This window comes from Mastomys coucha, unplaced genomic scaffold, assembly GCF_008632895.1.
Source record: "Mastomys coucha isolate ucsf_1 unplaced genomic scaffold, UCSF_Mcou_1 pScaffold8, whole genome shotgun sequence".
Taxonomy (NCBI): Eukaryota; Metazoa; Chordata; class Mammalia; order Rodentia; family Muridae; genus Mastomys; species Mastomys coucha.
Window position 1 is genome coordinate 66,968,958 of NW_022196914.1, and position 8,425 is coordinate 66,977,382.

Below are 8,425 nucleotides of genomic sequence, written 5' to 3' on the forward strand. Positions count from 1 at the left end.
AACAAAGAAGAAGAAGAAGAAGAAGAAGAAGAAGAAGAAGAAGAAGAAGAAGAAGAAGAAGAAGAAGAAGAAGAAGAAGAAGAAGAAGAAGAAGAAGAAGAAAAAGAAAAAGGAGAAAAAGGAGAAGAAGAAGAGGAGGAGGAAGAGGAGGAGGAAGAGGAGGGGGAAGAGGAGGGGGAAGAGGAGGAGGAGAAGGAGGAGGAGGGAGAAGAGGAGGATCAGGAGGAGGAGGAGGAGGGGAAGGGGTAAGGGGAAGAGGAGAGGGGCAAGGAGGACAAGGAAGACCAGGAGGAAAAGGGGGAATAGAAGCATGAACTGGCATATTCCCCATCCAACCCCTTAGGTATTTATTGTGTTCTCACATTAACCTCTAGCAATAAAATGACTCCCAATGAAATTCTCATAGATCAGTGCTTCTTCAGACATAATCAGAGAAACTTTCTCCTGCAGAACACACAAGGTTGGAAATGTAGCCTATACAACTGCAGTATTAGGAAAAAATAGAAAGACCCACAGCCAGACAAATCCAGAGAGTGAGAGACCTTGAAACACTCAGCCTTAAACTGATGTCTCCATCAAATCCCTCCCATCAGGATTCAGGGAACCCTGCAGAATAAGAGACAGAAAGACTGTAAGAGCTAGAGGGGAATGGAGAACACCAAGAAAACAAGGCCCCTGAATCAACAGAACAAAACTCACATGAGCTCACAGAGACTGAGGCAGCATGCACAGGACCTGCACAGGTCCACACCAGATGGAGTCCTAGAGCTGAGAGGAAAGGTGTACACATGCCCCACCCCTAACCCAGAAGCTATCTCCAACTGATAACCACTTGCAAATTAACCTTAGTTTTCTCCTAAGGAGTCTCTCTGGGGAAAGAAGCTACTCTTAAAGGCACATGCCCAGCAGTAGATGGCCAACAGAAAACAAAATCAGTGGCCTCTTTGGGAGTTCCTTGTCTCATAATGTGTGTCAGGACTTTCTGCTCTCTCTCTCTTTTTACCCTACAGGTCTTTTGCATACATATTATGGCTTCCAGTTTGGTGTTTTTATGGGATTCCTGGGTATGTGAACAAGTGGCTCTCTGCATCAATATCTGTTTCTTGGGTCTTCTTTTTGAGATATTTTCCTTCTTTTTATTTGCTTTGTCCTATTTCAATGTGTTTGTTTACAATTTTAACTTATATTTTATTTAAAGCTTGTTTGTTTTCTAATAAGACAGAAAAAAGTAGGGTGGATCTGAATGGGAGGGAAAACAGGGAGGAGCTGGGAGGAGTAGATGAGGGAAACCCTAATCAGGATATATTATGTGAGAAAAAAAACTATTTTCAATAAAGGAGGGAAGTGAGGGGGCAGTGGGGGTTGGAGAGATAGCTCGATGTGAAAGAATACTGACTCTTCTTCAAGATGACCCAGGTTTAATCCCCAACACCCATATGGTAGCTCACAACTGTCTGTGGCTCTAGTTCCAGGGGATACAATGCTCTTTTCTGGCCTCCTTGAGCACCAGGCATTCACAAGGAGCAAAGACATAGATGCAAGCAAAATACTTGTATACATAAAATGAAAAAAAACTCAAAAAAATGTTTTAAAAGAAAGAAAGTGAGGTATTCCAACACTCCCATCAACCAACTTGCAATGTCTATACAGCACCAGTGGCTCAAAGGCCTACGTCATCACCAGAATGTTCACTTGGCTCCATAAGACGATGCTTTCTGAGGAGATGAGGTTCAAGTCTTTTGAATACTCACTGCTTGGTAATGTACAGCAAAGTCTTCTCTCATTCCTGGTACTTGGGTTAAGTCAACCACACAGTCTTTCCTGACATTTGAGAGACAAAAATAGAACTATTAGGTAAGAACAATGGGCCAAGACACCGAGTAAAGTGTCACATGATAGAATGGAGGCCATAGGAGGCTTGGGAAGGATTTGGGGGAGTTCCTCATTGAAGCCACTTTGTTCCTCATTGAAGCCACTTTGTTACTTGGGGGAGTTCCTCGTTGAAGCCACTTTGTTACTTGGGGGAGTTCCTCATTGAAGCCACTTTGTTACTTGGGGGAGTTCCTCATTGAAGCCACTTTGTTACTTGGGGGAGTTCCTCACTGAAGCCACTTTGTTCCTCGTTGAAGCCACTTTGTTACTCGCTCTTTGGATTTCTTTGTGGTCAAGGCTGGTATCTGTCTAGTTTGGAAGTCATGGTGTAAAGTATGAACTTGTCTTTTAGAGGAACAGGGAATGGAAAAAGTTATCTTCCGTGTCAATGTTCTTATAACCCCTGATACATGTTAGCTCTATATAAACCTGCAAATACTAACCCTACAGGGACTCAGAGGAGCATTAAGTAGCAGACTCACGGAGATTGCTTATCGGAATATTCAGATCCCTCTCTTGCATTGCCCTTTCTAAGGTTGTTGGTGGGTCAGCAACATCAAATAACCATGTGCTTTGTAAAATATGCACACTTAAAAGAGTTTACCTCCAACTGATTAAAGTTAGGACCCCTCATTGCTTCTATGCCAGGATGTTCACCATGTTAATGTTAGAATGTTAGAATGCTAAAATGTAAATAAACAGCAGTCTTAATCAACTGACTGCAATAGTGTGATACTGGAGTAGCTGTAGTTATTTTGGGATCCGGCTATAAGAGAAAGTTAAATTAAAAATAAATTTAGTTTAACTTAATTGAATTGAGCTATGTGGTTCATAGTCAATTCTGTATGTAGCTAAATTATTGCTAGCTGATCCAGCATACGAAAACCTTCTAAGAAGAATATTCAGACTGCTGCTAGGGCTCTAGTCTGAGCCCAAAGATACAGGGCCAAATATGTACCCCCCATCAAATCTGAAAACCAGCTAGAGGGAAATGCATCTAATCGTGAGACCCATAAGATTATGAATAGGAGTCTCTTGACATCTGGTTAAAGGGGATTTTATTTGTATCAAGAATGTAATTGATCATGCAGCTACATAAAATATAGTATGTTGGAGGCAGCGCTTGCTGCCACAGCCGGGGCATACTCCACCGCCATGCCACAGGTAGAGAACTGGGTGTGAGCTCTGCTGCCATGGGATACGAAAGGGATTGGAATGAATGACTCATGTCCTGCCAGAGTTCTGATACTCTGGGCCACAGACTCGAGTGTCTGTCTGTGTGCCCCACTCCACCACCAGATGGGTGTCTGTATCCCAGTCCTTGGAGAGCAGAGGGGAAGAGCTTAAGGGTGGTCCTTGGGCCTTACAGAGGCCAAGGATGCAGGTTCTATCTCCTTGGGAATCGCAGGCGATGCTGGACACAGTGGAGGATATGAGAACGAATTGGGGGCCCCTGAGCAGCTCAGTCTGCTCTGGGGTCGAAGGTAGAGAGGGGACAGGGGAAGGAAGTGGTAGCCCCATGGTTCAGGTGCAGCAGGCGTGAGCGGGCATTCTAGGTCCAGTCCTTGTGGCTGCAAATGTGGGGCCCACACAGCTTGTCTAGTTGAAAGGAAGCAATGCATGGTTATAAGATGTTTTATTATAGAAAGGAGAGAGAAGAGATGGGAAAGTAGAGGCCAGCCATCTCCACGTGGAGAGAGGGGGAAGGGAGACTTTCTGTCCCTTGTGGAATCTTTCACTGGGTCTCCAGAAGTTAAGACTTGCTCAACCAAAACACAGATTGCTTTTCACAGCCCCACAATAGTACTTGTCTTTTGCATCATTAATGTATGCAAAATGAGTGACAAGAATTTATAGTGTTCCCATATTTATAGGATTATAACCTATAGAATACATTAAATAGCAATTATGCATGAAACAGTTCATATACAAAACTTAAAAGTTTTAACATGTTGACAATTAGCCTCTAAATGTATATTACCAATAAAGAGATGTAATAGCAGATGTGCAACTTAGTCTTCATGTGGGTTCCCTAACAATTGGAGCAGGGATTGTCTCTGATTTGGTTACCTGCCATTGGATCCCCTTCTACTAATTGTATGACCAGTTGAGCCTCAGTGGGAGAGGATACAGTAAGGCCTACTGTGATTGGATGTCCCAGGGTGGAGTGGTACCCAAGGGGGTGCTTCTCCTTCTCTGAGGTAAAGGGGGAATTATGGCAGGAAGGATTTGTAAGGGTAGGACTGGAAGGAGAGGATGGGACAGAGGGGCTCAATCAGGATATAAAGTGAAGGAAGGCAAGAAGGAAAGACTGAAGGAAGGGAGGGAGGAAGGAAGAGAAACATTAACAGGAAGAACAAAAAATAAATATTAAAAAGGCTAAAAGTGGCATTAACAAATGGCAAGAGGAAAAAGGATATTGTGAATATATTTGTATTGATAATCTTCTCAGTGTGTGAAAAATAGAGAAATATTTTGGAAAGCATCATATGGAAGACTGGTAAGAGAAGTAATATAGATAGATAATAGAGCTGGAGATAGATAGATAGATAGATAGATAGATACATAGATAGATAGATAGATAGATACATAGATAGATAGATAGATACATAGATAGATAGATAGATAGATAGATTAGATAGATAGACAGACACACAGATAGATAGATTAGATAGATAGACAAACACACAGATTAACAGATAGATGTGAAGCTGAAAATAAACTTACATGGATGCCCAGGCTGGAGCCTGCTCTTTCCATGATCTCCTTCACATGATGGAAATGGAATGAGAAAGTTCTTTAGGTGCCTTTGCAAGGGCAGTAATCACATTCATTAGAGCACCATCCTCATTGCTTAAACTCCTCCAAAGATCCTATCTCTTAATACCACTGGCTGCAGATGTAGGATTCCATACATGAACTTAGAAGGAGTAAACATTTAGTCCATTACATGAGAGCTTCCTTGGGCAAATGATATATGGTTAAATACTCTAAGTGAGACAGGTGCTGAGAAGACAATGAGTGGACAATGGGATGGCTTAGAAGGTGTGAGTCCTTGCTGTGCAAGCCTGAGGACCTGAGTTCAGTCCTCAGATCTGTGATGGGAAGAGGGAATCAACTCCTGAAAGTTGTCCTCTGATATCCATATATGCATGAACACACAGTTACAAACAGACACACACACAGAAACATATACACAAAGATAAACACACATACAGACATATACACACACACCAACAAACACGTACACACAAACACACAGAGACATGCACATACACACACAGACATACACACAAACACACACAGACATAAACATACACACACATACATATACACAAACACATACACACACACACTTGGAAGATGAAGAGAGTCTGACCAGGCCTACAAAATCAAGAGAGACTTTTCTGAGGAATTGACTTAAGGTATAAACCCTAATGAATGAGGGAGAAGTTAACTAGGCAAAGATAAAGATGGTATTCATCACACTTTGCATCACTACAGTAAATTGAGGGACAACTTAATGCTGGGAAGATTTATTTTGGCTCATGGTTTCAGAAGGTTCAACCTAAACTCCTGGACTCTGTTGATTCTGGGTCCCTGATGAGGCAGAACATCACAGAAACAGAAGAATATGGTAGGAACTATTGCCCTCATGGCCAACAAGAAGCAGACAGCATGCTAGGGAGGGTACTGGAACAAGACACACTCCAGCTCCTACTTCCTCCAGCTAAGCCCCACCTCCTAGAACTCTCAGAACATCCCAAAATAGCAGCATTCGATACATGAAACTTTTGTGTGGACAGTTAACAGTCGAACCATAACCAATGGGGAAACTATGCAGACAGTTCTCTGATAGGGTCAGGGATCTCAGGGACAGAAAGCCAGTGGGCAGCACTCAGAACTAGCGAGAATGTGGATGAGATAAGTATTTGTTTTTAATGTAACTGTGAGTTAAGTGGTAGCATTTGCCTGTAATTTCAGCACTCAGGAAGTTGAGGCATGGTTACCTGGGTTTGAGGCTAGCCTGGGCTACATAGTGAGTTCCAGGCCCATATGAGACATAGTACAAGACCCATCAAATTTTTCTCCATATCCCCACAATGTGGCTCAATCTTCAATGCATTGAAGAAACCTACAAATGTGACTCGGAAGACAGACTGTCATCAGAGATAATGGGCACTTAGACTAAGGAGTGGAACAGAAGTACTGGAGCAAAGCTGAGTGACTCCTCCATACAAAAGAGGTGTGATTTTTTCCTCTTACAGAAGTACACAAAGTTAGAAGTGGCCGCAAGCTTCCAAAGCATAAGTCCAAATGCCTGTGTAGTTATCTGTTAGGACTCTGGGAACCAGGGAGTGATGTCTTGAGCCATAGCATCCTTTCCAATTACTTTCTTACTGATTTGCCCTGTCCTGAGTCCTTCTCCACACACCACATCACTTGGCTCTTTGAACTCTAGTAAGTACACAAAGCACAAAGAACTATTTTAATTTTCTTGAGACAAGCAGAGATCATCTTCAAACTCATTGCAAAGTTGCCTCTGCATCCTGAGTACTGAAGTTACAGGTATGTACCACTATGCCCAGTGGATGATTCTAATTTTATTTAGGAGTAAAGTGACGCCAAGATGAATTTGTTTCCACTGTTCATAGTTATAGAGTCAGGATTAGCACTTAAGGTTCTAGCTCATCATCAGTTCAATTCAATTAACATGGACTTTATATTGTGTAAATGTGTTGCTATACTACTATGGAAGAGGTCAATGACTAATTAGAAGATTTTAAAGTATGAACAGCATGGAAGAAGTCAAGGGTGCAGTAATGGCACACATACCTTGGCAGTAACCAACGGCTCTCTACTTGGACTTAAGATTTTAACAAGAGGAAAATCATACCAGGTACAGGAAACCTAGCCAACTATCCAAGCCTAGTGAAGTCATAGATCTTTGAGGAGAGCCTACAACCATTTTCCTAAATCAACACAAGCCCTAAGTACACTCTAAATGTGTGTGTGTGTGTGTACCAACAGATAAGTGTAGTTCACGACCCTCATTGAAGGAACTTCTCTTCGTAACAAAGCATTATAGAAAACAACAACCAATACAATTTGGAGTTGCGGAGGCTTTTACAACTTCTACTACATATCTAAGGGTAGGGAACCATTGAGGAAGTAGGGGTGGAAAGACTGTAAGAAACAAAAGATCTGGGAGTTTTCTGCGAAGTTATGTCTCCTAAAAGTATCAGAAGCTGCATTCATGAAATCCCATCAACATGACTGGTTAAGCTTTACCTGAACAATAATGACACCAATGAACCTGCTAACACAGACAGGAGTAAGCTCATGAGCCATCAACAGTAGACAAAGAACTACAGGCAACCAAGGAATGCTGAGAGTGGGAGAAGTAGCCTTCCCCAGGGATGAGCACACTCATTGGTTATCCAATACCAAATGGTCACTCTTGAAAACATACAAACAAATAACATTATACAGACTGAGCAGCTTGTATTTATATATTTTAGATGAGCATACACAGCAATTAAAGCAGTTAAAGAAAAAAGCAGGCCACGAATTTCAAAGAAAATGAGGGGATAAAGCACATAGGAGAACTGAGAGAGAGGAAAGGGAAGTGGGAAATTGTGAAATTGTAATCTCAAAAATTAAAAAAAAATCATTTAAAAATTTTAGAACCAAAAAGAGTATTATATAAGAGATTATCCTCCATTAAGAGATGAGAAAGATCAGTCTATGCATCTCATTTCTGGAGTCAGGGTCTTTGAGAAAAGCTTGCACTTGTATCATGACCCTTTTCTTCTTGCTTGGCCCATACAGAAGAACTCAGCATGTAGCCTGTGTATTAGACCCACAGCACTTGAGCAGTGCTTGTAGCTGTTAGACTTATTTGGCTGCAGACAGCAGAAACTGGCTTCCAAGGATAAACAAAAGTGCGTTTATTAAAAAGGAAGGTAGCAGAGTCAGCGAGACCACCAGCAGAGCTGACTTGCTCCGGGGGCTAATTAGGAATTTAGGATTCTCTTTAACTGAGACCTACCTGTCAGTGGATGTGTGGATCCCAAGGATATGCAGTCAATTTTCCCTCTAATTACAATTCATATTCCAGGTAGGGAGCATCCAACTGGTCTCATTTGGGTCAAATCACATCTTTTAGCTAACAAAGGTCAGTGTAGTTGATGATAGTCCCATCAGGCCACTCCCAATAGAGATGAAATAATTGTCCTTAACATGCTACTATTAAGAAAAGTAAAATGATCATAGGCAACTGAGGTAAGAAAAGATCTAGTCACAAGGCTGGAGAGATAACAGCTCTGTAGTTAAGACACCTCACTACTTCCTTATTCAGTTCCAGCACGTGGTGGCTCACAACTGTCTGTCCCCTCAGTTCCAGAATCTCTGATGGCCTATTCTGATCTCTGTAGGTACCACACATTCACCTGGTGCACATACATACAAACAGGAAAAACACTCAAACACTTAATAAAATAACCAACAAAGCAGGGGAAAAAATCTAAAGTAAAACCTTTTTTTTTTTTTT